Source organism: Mirounga leonina, unplaced genomic scaffold (genome assembly GCF_011800145.1).
Source record: "Mirounga leonina isolate KUSES-001 unplaced genomic scaffold, KU_Mleo_1.0 Mir_366, whole genome shotgun sequence".
Classification (NCBI taxonomy): domain Eukaryota; kingdom Metazoa; phylum Chordata; class Mammalia; order Carnivora; family Phocidae; genus Mirounga; species Mirounga leonina.
Window position 1 is genome coordinate 28287631 of NW_023270709.1, and position 15053 is coordinate 28302683.

Sequence of the window (15053 nt, forward strand, 5' to 3'; positions counted from 1 at the left end):
TCCTCCGATGCTCCCGCCCTCCTCCCTGGTCCTCCTCCAGTGTTCCCGCGCTCCTCCCCTCGTCCTCCTCCAGTGTTCCCGCGTTCCTCACCTGGTCCTCCTCCGATATTCCCGCGCTCCTCCCCAGTCCTCTTCCGATGCTTCCGCGCTCCTCCGCCGTCCTCCTCCGATGTTTCCGCGCTCCTCCCTCGTCCTCCGATGCTCCCGCCCTCCTCCCCTGATCCTCCTCCAGTGTTCCCGCGCTCCTCCCCTGGTCCTCCTCCGATGCTCCCGCCCTCCTCCCCTGGTCCTCCTCCAGTGTTCCCGCGCTCCTCCCCTGGTCCTCCTCCGATGCTCCCACGCTCCTCCCCTGGTCCTCCTCCGATGCTCCCGCATTCCTCCCTCGTCCTCCTCTGATGCTCCCGCGCTCCTCCCCTGGTCTTCCTCCGATGCTCCCCGCGAGCTCCTCCAGCTCACCGCGGTGTTCTCGGCCGCCAATTCGGCTTAGTACAGGTATCTGTGTTCTAAGTACACAGCGGCAACTACAGCCTAGGATGACTCCCAAAACATTTATTTCATTTCACGTACACATCAGCCTAATGTCGTTACTTTTCACCGGCCCGCGTCTCCTCCTCGACTCCGAGAATCCAGAAGACAGTTGCAACAAGACCCAGTATTCTCAGCCTCACAACCACCGTCTCGTCCTGTGCTGTCAACACCAAGCGCGAGCAGTGGAACTCGAGAGACCGCTGCGTTTCCGAGGCCGCCTGACCCCGAGGCCTGGCCCTCCCCCGCGGGAGCCGGAGTGGGGCGGCGAGGTGGCCACCGAGACGCAGCGCCCTCCGGGGCCCTAGAGGGGACAGGAGAGCTCCTGGAAGGCGGCTGGGCTCAGGCGGTGACGCACTTCCGGCCTGTGGGGCTGCTCGGTTGCCGGGTGTCGCTGCCCGCCGCGGTGCCGGAGCTTCCCTGGACCGAAGGTGGGTTTCGGCCCGGGAAGGACGAAGGTCCGCGCCTTGGAGTGGGCGGGGAGGAGCCGTGGGCGCTGGCCTGGCGCCGGACGCCTTCTGCAGCCGGGCGGAGCGGGAGAGACTCCCCCGAGGGCGGGGCTGTGGGGGGGACGCGCCTGGGGTCCTGCTCCCCGCGGACAGCCGCACCCCCATGCCCCTCTGTTTAGCCAGTGTTCGCGTTATGAAGCCTTTATTGCTTGTGTTCTTTTCTCTGAATATTTCAGAGGAGGTCACAAGCATCAGGACTTGTCGTTCCTACATAGTCCCGAGTGTGTATCTTCAAAATTGGGATTTTGTGGACGCGAATCGTGACGGCAGTACCATTAACACACCTAACTAAATGGGGGAGCGTTCCGTAAAACCACCTAACACCTAGTGCCCACCCCCTTGGTTGTCTTACGGGCGTCTTTTGCAACTGATTTGCACCAACGGGGACCCAGTTAAAGACCATTCATTGCATGTAGTTGTCTTTGAACACTTGGAACAGTCCTGCTTGTCCCGTGTCTCTTCCCGTCGGCTGCCTTGTTGCAGGGAATACTGGCCCTTCCTCCGGTGGAGGACCGCCGTTTCTGGATTTGCCTGTTTCCTCATGGTATTTAACCGGCCCCTCCATTCATTTGTCATTGTATTTGGTTATGCTTTGGGGTTTGTTTTTCAACACAAGTGGTTGACGATTTTTGTTATTTCTCTTGTTGCTACTATGGTGAAGCCAATAGGAAAAATGCTCTTTTGTGCTTTTTCCTCCGTGATTTTAGTTCAGTTAAGGAACAGGACGACACACTATCAACTTCTGCGATTGTATCACCCTTTATCATGTGTTTGCTGGCTGACACCTAATAGGCACTGAGTATCTGTGAAGTGAATTCTTTGTGGGTTACAGGTAATGCATAGAAACCAAATATTGGATTTAGAATGAGCTCTCCTACTTCCTTCAGGAATATACCTAACATGCCTCCAAGATTATGGCTTTTATTTCACCAAGTTCTGATTCTTTCCTGCCCCCCTCTGTGAGCTACAAACTCCTGTGTATACCCAGCTCTTCATACAGCTCCAGAAACATCTGTCCAAACACTGAAGCACTTTTTTACAAATAAAGATTAAGCTGTTTTGCTTTTCAGGAGTATTTTTCAAAGTTAAGTTAACTTGAAGAATACAGTAACATACTTAGGTGGAAGTCTTTCTGGATCCAGTGCAATAGCGTCCACCCCCACTCTTCTTTCAACTGGGCTTTTCTGCTTCCATTTCTGCTTCCACCTTCATTCCCTAAGCTCATTCACCACCCAGGAGCAGAGCTTCTTAACACATAAATCCAGTTAAATCCAGTCTTTTCACTTCTCTTCTTAAAAGTCTTCCATGACTGGGCGCCTGGGTGGTTCAGATGGTTAAGCGTCTGCCTTCGGCTCAGGTCATGATCTCAGGGTCCTGGGATCGAGTCCCGTCGGGTTCCCTGCTCAGTGCAGAGCCTGCTTCTCCCTCTCCCTCTGCCACTCCCTCTGCTTGTGCTCTTCTGTCTGTCTCTCTGTCAAGTAAATAAATAAAATCTTTAAAAAAAAATAATAAAGTCTTCCATGACTTTTGCACTTAAAATCCAAGCTCCTGTGTCTGCACGATCCGGCTTATCTTGCCAGCCTAAATTTTTACCACTCTCATTTGGCTGGATCCACTCCAGGCTCCTTTCATTTGTTTGACCACACCTTACCCTACCTTAGGGCCTTTGAACAGAGTCAAGTGCTCTTCCTGTCCCCACTTCTACTCTTTGCATGGCTCACTCCTTTTCGCTCTTAAGGACTCCACTTAGATGTTTACCTCACCTCCCACCACCTATCTTCATAGGTCCTCCGTTTACTTGATACCTCAGGGTCTGGTTGGTTTTCCTCACAGTACTTCTGTCACCTAGTCCTTATTTGCCTGCCTCCTTACCCACTTCTGTCTTTCGGGTTGTCTTTCCTAATGGAATGTAAGCTCCAGCAAAACAGAGGTGGTTCTGTCTTTTTCACAGTTGCATCTCTAGTACCTCGCAAAGTGGCCAGGTATGTCATAGGTGCTCAGAGAACATTTATTGAGTGAATAAATGGCAACAGCGTCTGTCTAGAACACAGTCAGGAACCAGGACATCAGAAAAATTCAAATAGGAAAACTTAGTGTAATATAAACGGCACCAAATCTACACAGTATATGTAAAAAACACAAGAGTCTTAAACTGTTGTCAAAATTTAATTTCTTGTGGTTGTAGGATTGAAGTTCCTGGTAGAACTGAGGTCCCCCTCACCTTGCTGGCTGCCAGCCGGCGATTCGCCTCAGCTTCTAGAGGTTGCCTGCATTCCTTTACCCGAGGTTCCCTTCTCCATGGACAAGCCAGCAAATGTGCGTCAGATCCTCCTCTTGCTTCAAATCTGACGTGCTCTTCTGTCACCAAAGAATATTCTACTGTTAAAGGGATCATGCAAGTAGTTTAGTCCCACCCAGAGATGGCTCTCCCTATCATAAGGCCAACTAATTAGTAACCTTAATTATGTTGCTGGGTGAACTTGGGAGACCCCAGGCCCTGAGGCTTTGACCCAGCCTGTCCCAAAGATGTCGCCAAAGGGTCTTGGTCTCATCACATAAAGAATTCAAGGACAGACACAGCACAGTAATGATACATTCTCGAGATGTGAGAGCACCAAGCACTGCTGCCCACTGGGGTTGGGTTTCTTTTACTGACAGTTGTCAGGAAGGGGGTGGAATATACATTTCTTGGGGCGGGGATTTCTTGGAAGCAGGGTTTTGTGCTGGTTTGATTGGCTTCTTGTGGCTTTGTTTTGGAGTGCTGCCAGGACGGGCCTCTGACCTTCCCCACAGCAGCCCATGACCTCCTTGCTGGCCTCCAGGCATCCTGTTAGAGCCTCACTAACTGCCTACTCTGAAAATTACATCTTTTTTTTTTTTTTTAAGATTTATTTATTTCTTTGACAGAGACACAGCGAGAGAGGGAACACAAGCAGGGGGAGTGGGAGAGGGAGAAGCAGGCTTCCCGCGGAGTAGGGAGCCCGATGCGGGGCTCGATCCCAGGACCTTGGGATCATGACCTGAGCCGAAGGCAGACGCTTAACGACTGAGCCACCCAGGCGCCCCTGAAAATTACATCTTAATTATAACTTTTGCCATGGAAACCAACAGTCAAAAGAGAAATACTAGAGGACAAAGATCATGGGGCCATCTTTGAATTCTGCCTACCACAATCTTACTATTTATTTATTATGCAGTTGATGGACATTTGGGTTGTTTCAAGTTTGGAGCCATTATGAATAAAGCTGGTCTGAACATGTATTTAGCTTTTAGTGGAGTAAGCACTTGTTTCTTTAGGATCTGTATCCAGGAGTGGAATTACTTAGTTATGGGGTATACCTGTGTTCCACTTGTTAAAAAATGATGACACTATCACTCAGTATCTGAAACTCGAAGACAGAGCTGAAGATGTATGCTGACTGGGTACAGTCCTTCTGAACAGAAGAGATTGCTGATCTTCTATAGGAGTTTTGAGAAGCATGTAGTTCAATATTGCTGGATCTTTATGGGGTTAAGTGGGCTGACATTGTCTGTGGAAACGTGGTTTCATGGAACAGACTGTTGTCAATTACTTGGGACTCAGATGTGTTTATTGGAATGAGTTATTCTGAATTGGCTGATCTTCAAAAGCTATGGGTTGTCACTACTTTATTGACTTGCAAAAATACGTTCTCTGAAGTGAATTGTTCAGTGATTGAACAAACCACATCTGGACTACTTGACACCACGGGTACAGACCAAGCAGTCTTTTCCTAGTTTTTTTCATTCTGAAACTTTAGTAGATAATTCTAAAGAATTTTCCAGGAGTGCCTGGGTGGCTCAGTTGGTTAAGCCTCTGCCTTGGTCTCAGGTCATGATCTCCAGGTCCTGGGATCAAGCCTGCATTGGGCTTTCAGCTCAGCAGGGAGCCTCCTCTCCGTCTCCCTTTGCCCCTCCCCCCAGCTTGTGCTCTCTTGCTTGCTCTTTCTCTCTCAAGTAAATAAAATCTTTTAAAAAAGAAAAAAAAGAATTTTCCAAAGTGGTTGTACATATTGAACTATCAGCATTCTTATGTGAGTGCTCCATTCATTCCATATGCTTGCGATTTACCCTTAAATTGTTAGAGGTGTATTTACCTTTAGAATTTTTTAAATGAAGTGTTTCATTGTTCAGTATTTCTATTCTCCTGACAACAGGGGCCTTAACACTGTAACATTTAACTGAACTGAACATGTACTACATCTTGTCATTACACGTTAGAATTTTAATTTCATATCCTTCCCCTTTTGTGTAGTAAAATATTCTTCTGTAAAAAAAAAAAAAGTGATGAAGGATATCCTTTGAAAAATTGCACGTCATCCCTGCCCCCAACCACTCCTTTTCCATCCCAAAGACAAATAATGTTGCTTGGGAATTCAAATATATATATATATATATATACATATTTTTTATACAACTGATAGCGTGTTAGTCACACTCGTTCTTCACCTTGCTCTTTTCAGTTAACTGTCTTGGCAGTCCTTTCATATCTGTGCCTAAAGAGCTTTCTCATTTTTTTAAACTGCATCGTAATCCAATATACTGATTACTGTAATCTGTTTTTGCGGTGCCCTGTTGGCCGACGTTCATGTTGTTCCCAGCCTTTTCCTGTCACAAGCAGTGCTTCAGTAAATAAGCTTGTACATACAGCATTTTACATATGATTGAATATATTACTTTTTAGGGATTTTTTGCCGTAATCATTTGAATTTATTGTCATATTTTGTCAGTTCTTGGGCTTATGTTACTTCTTTTCACACCTTCTCTCTGAGTTCACTTTTGTTTGCTGAACTGTGTCCTTGACTTTTACGAGGGGTCTGTGGGTAGCATAGGACTTTATTGATCGCACTGTTTCCTCCTAGGCTGTCCCCAGCTGCTTGGAGACCCGTGAGCCCGTGGCTTCACTGCAGTGGCTGCTCCGTGTGTCTGTTTCAGTCCACTGAGATTTTTATCTTGCATTTGTGGCTCGCCACGTCCTTCCCTTTCTTTCTTCTTGCGTATCATCTGCTAATGTTTGGAGCCAGCTGCTGATGAAGCATAACTGGCATGTACCATGTTCTCTGGAAATCTGAATCCAGTCTTGGATTTGTTGCTTTTGCGCTGCCATAGGGATGTTCAGGGTCATGCCCTCTCGGGATCTGGAAGTAGGCTTCTTCAGCACACATTTGGAAGGTCACCGCAGGTCATAGTCTGTCCTGACCTTTCTTGAATATTTCTTCCAGGATTTTCAACTATCTACTGAATATTGGCCTATGAATTCAATGTTTTATTTTGTTTGCCTTATTTTCTCTATAAAAGAGGATATTCAACTCATTAATACTGCTTTGCTAAGAATACCAGGTAATTAATATTTATTTAGCAGTTGCTGTGGGCCTGGTACTGTGCTGAGCTTTTCATATACATTACGTTATATAATTAGCACAGCAGTCTTCTGAGATGGGTGCTTTGGTCAGTCCCACTTGACAGAGGCCACATGATTTGAACATTACTCACTATGCGGCCCTGTTTCTCTAAAGACGATTTTAAAGAACTCATTCCATTTGGTTCATCAGAGGACGCCAGATTGCACATAATTGAATAAATCATGTAAATAAAACATTGAGGAAAGATTCATCCATAATTTCCTGGCAAATCTAGACTTGTAAATCCTCTAGGTGTTTTGTCGTAAGAGGTGTTTGGGATCTGTAGCAGGTTGGAATGTGGTTGGAGTGGAGACAGACATGGGAGGACTGGTTGGGAACACTGGATACCGCATACAGATCCTGGGAGCAGGAGTGGCGTGCGGAGAATCCCTTTCTTTGCCACAGCTTGATGACATGAAAAGGGAGAGTTCAGTTACTGATCCCGAGAACGTCCATGGAGCCCTTGCGGTGGGTCGGCACCGTGCTGGGCATTAGGGGTCAAGACAGGGTTCACGGTGGCACAAGACCAGGAGGTCAGTCCTAAGCCCAGCAACTGTGGGGGGAGCAGCACAGCAAATAGAGAGGCCGCCCCACCTGTGGCGGCGGGGCTGTGAGGAGTCGGCCTGTGGTGTTCCATGGTTTCTCAGTAGCATTAAGGTGCAGCGCCATAATCATAGAACAGTTTGTGCCTGTAAATCTAACCCCATGGGAAGCCACACTTAATAATAACGAAATCCCATGCAAGTTCGTAGTTAGGAGTTCTCAGACTTACAGGCTTCCTGGACTGAAGACTCAAAAACCCTGACACCCAGATGCTGCAGTAAGGAGTGAAAACAGTGCAGTCGTTGGCCTTGGACATTGGCAAAGAGCAAGCTCCACAATCTTGGTTAACTCTCCGTGTTCTCAACCCTGTAACCTAATTTTATGTGCACACTGCATAAACGTCTGTCTCTCCCACTGGAAATGCCAGGAAGGCAAGGACCAGGTCTGCTTCCTCTTACTGCTGTGGCCGAGGTGCCCCACACTGTGCCAGGCTTCTGGTGGACACACAGCATTTGCATGAATGGAATAAATACATTTTCCCACAATAAAGCATAACTGAAAAACTTTAAATTCTCTCAGACATTAATAATTTATTAACACAGAGCTGAAGTCATATATAAAACTCAAGTTCTACCATGAGAGTAGACTACCAGTATGGCCTCCCAACTTATGTGCCACAATCCTGCAACATGCTCTTACCATTTCCTTCCCGAATCGTACTCAGTATTTCTTTAAAATACAGATCTAATGCTGGGACAATGAAGTAAGAGCTTGATGCCCCTCACTTTTCCGTATAATAAAGTCTAAACATCTTAGCCTAGAGTTCAAGGCTGTTTTCCAGTACAGTGCATCTTTCCCCACCTGACCTCTTTCCACACACTTCTACCCGCACCCTGTAGCCTGCAGTTCGGCCGCCAGGACCCCTGCGCAGTGTGACCATAAATAACTGAGGTCCTGTTGTTTGCTTGGCCTGTCATGTTGAGTCCCCTCCCAGTGCCCTGTCCTTGCCTGAAAAATTCCTCTTTGTTCTTGTAGGCCTAACTCAAACGCACTTGCCCCTAAGCCACGTTCTTTCTCTGCTCCGTACCCAGTCAGAATTATTTTTTCTACCCTTTGCTTTCTTGATACCTGGTTGAATTCTCTATGATAGCAATCATCATTGGATTTTATCGCTAGTTTTGTGTGTCCTGTTCTTTACCTGATGCTACTGTATATTGATTGTCTGCCAGGCTTTTCAATCACTACTATTTCTTTGTTTTCTTGCAATAAGTATTTCAAATGATACAAAATGAGAAAAAGTACAGAGAGTATTCTGTGAAGGTAAATTTCCCTTTCTCTTTTTTGCACTTACCTAGTTCCCTCCCCAGTAGCCACCCCTGTGCATCAGTTTTTCGTTGCCATAATAACGTGGTATAACAAATGGCCATAAAGCTTTGGTGGCCGGCAGCAATCAGCATTTCTTTAGCACATGAATCTGTGGGGTTCAGCTGACCTGGGCAAGGCTGACTTGCGTATCTGCAGTGACCTGTGGGTATGCCAAGCAGTTCTGCAGACCTCATCCAGGCTCACTCATGTGTCTGGGGGTGAGCTGAGCCTGGACGATCCATCTGCCCTGCTGGGGGTGACGGGTTCTGTCCCACATGGCTCTTTCATCAGGAAGCAAATCCTCCTCCTTGCAGTTGTGGAGGGCAAGGGCAAGCCAGCCACTGAGTCGCACAAGTACTTCCTAAGCCTTTGGTCTTGTGACAGTTGCTGGTGTGATGCTGGCCAAATCTGGTCACGTACTTAAGCACAGACTCACAGTGGGGTGGTGGTGGGGGGGGTACTACAAGTACATGGCTACAGGAAAGAGGGAAGAATCGGGGCAACTAGTGTATTCTGCCATATGCTTTTCTCCAGATGCTTCACATATAACATAGATGATAGCATGATATTCCTTGTTCCTGTCCTTCACTTTTTCCCCCACTACTTTTTGATTTCCATTAATACATGATGTTTCATCATCAGGTGTGTCCTCTTAAAGAAGAATACATCAGGAAATCTTTTTTTTTTTTAAGATTTTATTTATTTATTTGACAGAGAGAGACACCGCGAGAGAGGGAACACAAGCAGGGGGAGCAGGAGAAGGAGAAGCAGGCTCCTCGCTGAGCAGGGAGCCCGATGTAGGGCTCAATCCCAGGACCCCGGGATCATGACCTGAGTCGAAGGCAGACGCTTAACAACTGAGCCACCCAGGCTCATTTTCATTTCAAATCATGTGACCTCTGTCGAGTGGGACCAGGAAACCTACCATCGAGAGAACAGCTTTTCTAGCCAGGAGGCCTCCCGACAACTTTTTAGGCGCTTTTGTTACCAAGAGACTCCTGGGCCCCGTGAGGCGCTGAGCCGGCTCCGGGAGCTCTGCCGTCAGTGGCTGCGGCCCGAGACGCACAGCAAGGAGCAGATCGTGGAGCTGCTGGTGCTGGAGCAGTTCCTGGCCATCCTGCCCGAGGAGCTGCAGGCCCGGGTGCAGGAGCAGCATCCAGAGAGCAGAGAGCAGGCGGTGGCTGTGGTTGAAGATCTGGAGAGGGAGCTTAGTGAGCCTGAGAACCAGGTGAGAGGAGGAAGATGGGCTCCCAGACACTGAGTTCTACACGATGGGTGAAGTTTGCTGACTCAGCGGGCTGGCTGCAGCTGGTTCTCAGCTGCTGTGTAATAAACTGCCCCCAAGCCTAATGGCTTAAAAAACCCAAACATTATCTCATGGTTTCTGTAAGTCAGGATTTAGGAAGCAAGTTAGGAGGATCTCTCATGAGGTTGCAGTGAAGTTTTTTTTTTTTTAACTCGGAGTCTCTTTTTACGAGTCCTGTAAGGGTGGGGTGATCTAATCCACTCTCCTGAGGTGGAGAGGGAAAGTGAGGCACAGAGCAACAGGGCCATTCAGTGAGTCAGAACCCATTACCCAGAACCGAGGCACGGTGAGGTGAGGTATAGTGCTGGGGTTGCAGAGCTCCTTCAGGATTTCCTGTTTCAGCCCCAGGCAGTGGGGACCCCACTCCCAGAGAGCATCTGAAGGCTTGGCTGGGCTGGTGGATCCACCTCCAGGATGGCTCCCCTCCATGGTTGCTGGGAGGGGGCCCCAGTTCCTCACCGGCTGTTGGCAGTAGGCTTCGTTCTCTGCCATGTGGATTTCTGCCTAGGGCTCACTGAGCGTCCTCCTGGCTTCCCCGAAGAGACGGAGAGAGAGGGAGAATGAAGAGGGAGCCACAGTGCTCTGTAGGACTTGGTCTCTCCGGTTGTGTACCGTCACTTCTGCCACCCATTCTCTTCTGTAGAAATGAGTCGCTAAGTACAGTTCCCTCTCCAGGAGGGGGAATTAGGCTCCACCTTTTAAAGGAAGGAGTGTCCACGAACTTAGGACAATACATTAAAGCAGCACCAGCACACCAGGCCACCTTGTTCTCCCCCACCTGCTCGTGGGAGTGGGATCACACTCTGGGCCTCTCCCTATGCCATTTCTCTACAGAATGTGTCCTGTGGTTCCATGTGATGTCTTTCATTATTACCCTGGGCTCCTGGAATCCCTCTCACGAACCCAAATATCCCTCCCCGGGCCCCAGATCACGAACATGGCCGTTCTGAGGCGCTCTCGGAGGATGTGCTGCATTTGAAGGCCAAGCAGGACTCGATAGCCATCCAGCTTCAGTCCATGGCAGCTCAAAGGTGAATCTTTGGGTCCCCCCAGATTTGGAGAACAGGGTAAGGACTTGGATGGGTCCGCAGAGGGTAACAGTTAAGGCTGTGGACTCCGGGGTCAGACGGCCTGGGTTGGAACTTAAACACTGCCTCTTAGTAGCTCTGTGACATCGGGCAGGTCAGGTAGCCTCCCTGCACCTTCAGCTTACGTCCGTGGGGTGGAGAGAGTCACAGTCCCTCAGTCACGGAGCTGGGTGGACATTTAATAAGTTAACACAGGTGAAACGGGTGGAACAGCGCCTGCTCGCACACCTGCTTTCGGGGGCCTCGCCCTCGCCGGGTGACCCTCCAGCCGTGTCAGCAGTGCTGCCGGTCCTGCTCTGGTCTCAGTGTCCTCCTTCAGCCCCCTGTCCTTCTCACCTCCGGTGTCGCATTCTGGGGACGTGCGTGTGTGTTTCGGGGCTTGAAAGAGATGACAGTGTCTGGTGTGTGTATTCTCCCAGGTGGTGAAAGCGTACCTGAGAGCCAGGAGTTGGCACGGAGGCAAGGAGTCTTGAAAGAAATGGAACATTCTGGAAATAGCAGAGTCCGGGGAGATGCTCCTCTGGATTGCACGTACGCAGAACCTTGTGCCCAGGGGAGCAGGGTGGAAAAGCAGAGGGCGCAGGCCCCTGGCGAGACGCGCAGGAGCAGGGAGCGTGGGAGAGGCCTGCCCAGAGCCCATCCTCACTCAGCACCGCGGACCACTCGGGGGAGGAGCCCTGCGGGGGGGAGGGGCGCGGGAAGGCCTTCAGCCGGGGGTCGCGGGGGGGAGGAGCCCTGCGGGGGGAGGGGCGCGGCCGGGCCTTCGCGCTAGCAGCGGCCTCGTCAGACGGGGGAGGCCACCCGCGGCCGAGGCCCAACGAGTGCGTGCGGCGCGTGGGAGCGCCTTCCGCCTGCGCTCAGGCCTCGGGCCGCGGCACCGGATCCACGCGCGGGAGGCGCTGTCGGCGTCACGCGTGCGGCGAGGCCTTCGGCCAGAACGCGGCCTGTTGCGGGCCTGCGCCTCCACGCGGGGAACCAGCCCCGTCCGCGCGGCCAGTGCGCAAGCGCAGTAGGCGGCGACCGCCCCTCCGGAAGCGCGGGAGGGCGCGGCGGGCCGCGTGCGAGCAGACGCAGGAGGCCGGAGGGGGAGGGCCGAGCGCGAAGGGGGCGAGGCCTCCCGGTGAGGTGGGGCTGGGCTGGGGGAGAAAGGCCTGGAAGGGCGGAGGCCAGGAACCTGCATCGCCTCCTCTCGCTCGCGGCCAGGCCCGCGGTCCCCGCTGCAGCCTCGTGAGGCGCCTCAGAACCCGTTCCGTTGCCGGAGTGGCCTCGTTGCACGGACCCCCGGACCCTTCAACGCGGCCGTGTTGGGACGTGAGATTTTCGTGGCGTGTTTTGTTTTCAGCAGGTTTTTCCTGCTCTGGAATGAGCAGCTTGTCTGCAGCCTGGGTGCGGTGTCTCCGGGGCGAATGAGTGGGTGTGGGCGGTTCCCAGCAGCCTCCTCCTCCCCTGGCCTTCGCTTCATTTCTGGTGATTTCCCTGAAAAGGGACCCAAAATGACCCGGAAGTAAATTGGTATGGAGGGGCTGTTCTTGAGTAACACTGAACACGGAACCACCCTACAAGACCAGTATCCGCGTATACTCTTAAAGACTGCGTAAATGCAAAGGATATTCAGATGTGAGCCCCCCCCCCCCCCCCGTAAAAGCTAACATTTTAAACACTGAAGCTTTGGGAGTAAGAATCCTTGCGATTCGCACAGGGATCATCGCCAGGGTCTCCCCGAGGACTGTGCTGGCTGGGCTCGTCGGTGCTCCCCAGCAGCGCAGCCTTCCCGGTGGTGTGAAACCGCAGTCGTGGCGGCTTAGAGAGCTGTGAGCCCTGCCGTGTCTAAGGGCAGGTCGTCCCTGGGTTGAAGGCCTCCGTTCGTTACAAATAATAAGGGACGCCTGGAAATGCACACGCTGTACTCTCTCGTTCATAGCCTTTCTGTCGGCGTCATCTCCCGGCCCTGCGCAGCCCTTTGCAGGCGGCATCCTTGAGGCTCCGTGAAGAGCAGGAGCCGCGGGGACCAGCGCGCCCAGGCCATCTACTGTCAGAGTGACACGCGGGCTCTGGCACCAGACAGCCTGGGTTCAAATCCTGCCCCTCCCAGTGTGAGCTTTGCGACTTCGAGTAACTTACTCAAAGGACCCTGTGTACAGCCTCCCCATCTGTAATGGGGGGCGACTCACCGTGCCCTCCTCACGGGGCGCTTGAGATTAAATGAGTGCAAACTTTTAGAACATTTACGACAGCTCTCAGTAAATGTGCACTATGATTTATAAAAGAAATAATACCATCTGATGAGCATAGGCGGAGTTGTTGGAACTTAATAGGATATTAAATGCCTCTTCTGATATTCGCATTATCCTTTTCCCCAAGGTCAAAATCCGAAGCTGAACTTCCAAAGAGAGGAGATAAAAGTTCAGCTTAGAAGTAAACTGTGCTAAACCTTTATCCTTGAAGTTTATAAAAAGAAGTATGGGGGCACCTGAGTGGCTCAGTTGGTTAAGCGACTGCCTTCGGCTCAGGTCATGATCCTGGAGTCTAAAACCCATGGAGATCTAAAATGCGCATGGAACATTCTTCAAGACAGACTTACGGTAAGTCATAAAACAAGCAGTAAATTTCAAATGATTGAAATCATACAGAGTATGTTCTCCAACCACACTGGAATGAAATTAGAAGTGAATAATGAAAGGAAATTTGGGAAATTCACATATATTTGGAAATTAGACAACACACTCCTAAGTAATCAATGAGTCAAAGAAGAAACTTCAAGGGAAATTAGAAAATACTTTGAGATGACTGATAACAAAACAACATACCAAAATACATGGGATGTAGCTAAAGCCATGCTTAGTGATCTCAAATCATTAGCCTATCCTCTCAGTGTAAGAAACTAGATAAAGAAGAACAAACCAAACTCAAAGCAAGTAGAATGAAGGAAAATGGTGGGTACTCCTAAGAGGATTTGCCTTTGCCTCTGTCAGGTAGGTAGGGCAATACTTTAAACTGAATTCATGATTTGAGACTTTTTGGCCCATCTTGGCTTTGTGAATTTGGAATACAAATGTGTGCAAAAGCAGGCTTGTAGTTACAATTCTCAGGCACTGTTGTGTTGTGTTCTGTTCTGTTCATACCAAGGCAACTTCCTTTACAGTCTGCTAGAGGTAGATGTAGGTAGGAGTAGGGTTACTTTTGGTTCACCGATGCCACCGCCCTATGGAAGCTGGGTTTATCAAAGCAGGACCTCTTACCAGATGCTTACCTTAGGCAGGCCAGCTGCTCTGTCTTATACTTTCAGGACCATCAGACTGAAGATGAAATTGTTGTTTGGCAAAAGGTCTCAGGATAAAAATCAGCTTAAGTATTTGATTGCCTCTCTGCATTTTCACTTCTACTTTGATTTTAAGTTGAGATTCCTTACTATCTTATCAGCTCTGCGATGCTTTTAAGAATTTACTTGTAAATCATGTATGCTGCATGGGTTGTTTTTACTAAGAATAGGTCTGAATAATTAAGATTCATGTTTCAGAAATGGAAAAATACCCCTTCTTTTATAAACCCACTGAAATCATGTGTTTGTCCTTGCCACTCCATTGAAACTTCTTGACCCCCACATTCCCAACTCTAGTGACAAATTCTCACCCTAGGCTCTTGGCAATATTTCACGTTTTTTAATACGCCTTCTTCCTTGAAACACTCTCTTCTGTGGGGCACCACTCTCATAGTTTTCCTACCTTGTTGTTTACTGCATCGTTTCCGTTATGGGTCCTACCTGTATCATTTCACTCTCTAAATGTTGGGATGTTAGAGTTCAGTCATTGATTCGTGTAGTGAATCTATTGCTTGATGGTCAGTTCCTTCCGTCACAACTGAGGCACTCATTCCCCCTGCTGCTTACAGTGACTGAGAAGCTCTTGATACACGTCCTTCACCACAATGACAACTCCATACCTCAAGATCAGGTCCCCAAACATGGCATCTCACGTTCAGTGGCCGATCATTGCTGAGGGGTATATGCAACCTTGACTCCTTGCTTTGAGGCAAGACAACTCTGAAGGACAATTGCTCTGGTTCCAGAGCTCCTTGTAGAATTAGTTGATGTCTCTGTTCAACTTCCCTCTCCACCCAGTAGTGCTTCTCTACAGCACTCACTCAATAAATTTCTTACACACACATCTCAGAATCTCTTACCTAGAGAACTGAACCTACATTTGATATTGGAAGTGATCCTAGGAAGTAGTTTCAAAAATGGGATTTGGGAGTTGGAGACCTGATGTGAACTGGTGATGAGAATCCAGGGCAAGGGAAT

The 15053-nt window shown here is 49.5% G+C and overlaps 1 protein-coding gene across 1 annotated transcript in view; it reads left to right on the forward strand.

The window, feature by feature from the left end:
- The first annotated feature begins 932 nt into the window (after positions 1–932).
- LOC117997500 (zinc finger protein with KRAB and SCAN domains 4-like) overlaps positions 933–15053 on the forward strand; it is a 30322-nt gene continuing 16201 nt past the window's right edge. Inside the window, exon 1 of the mRNA XM_034985836.1 lies at positions 933–956. The gene's annotated coding sequence lies outside the window, so the exon portion shown is untranslated. The remainder of the gene's footprint in view (positions 957–15053) is intronic.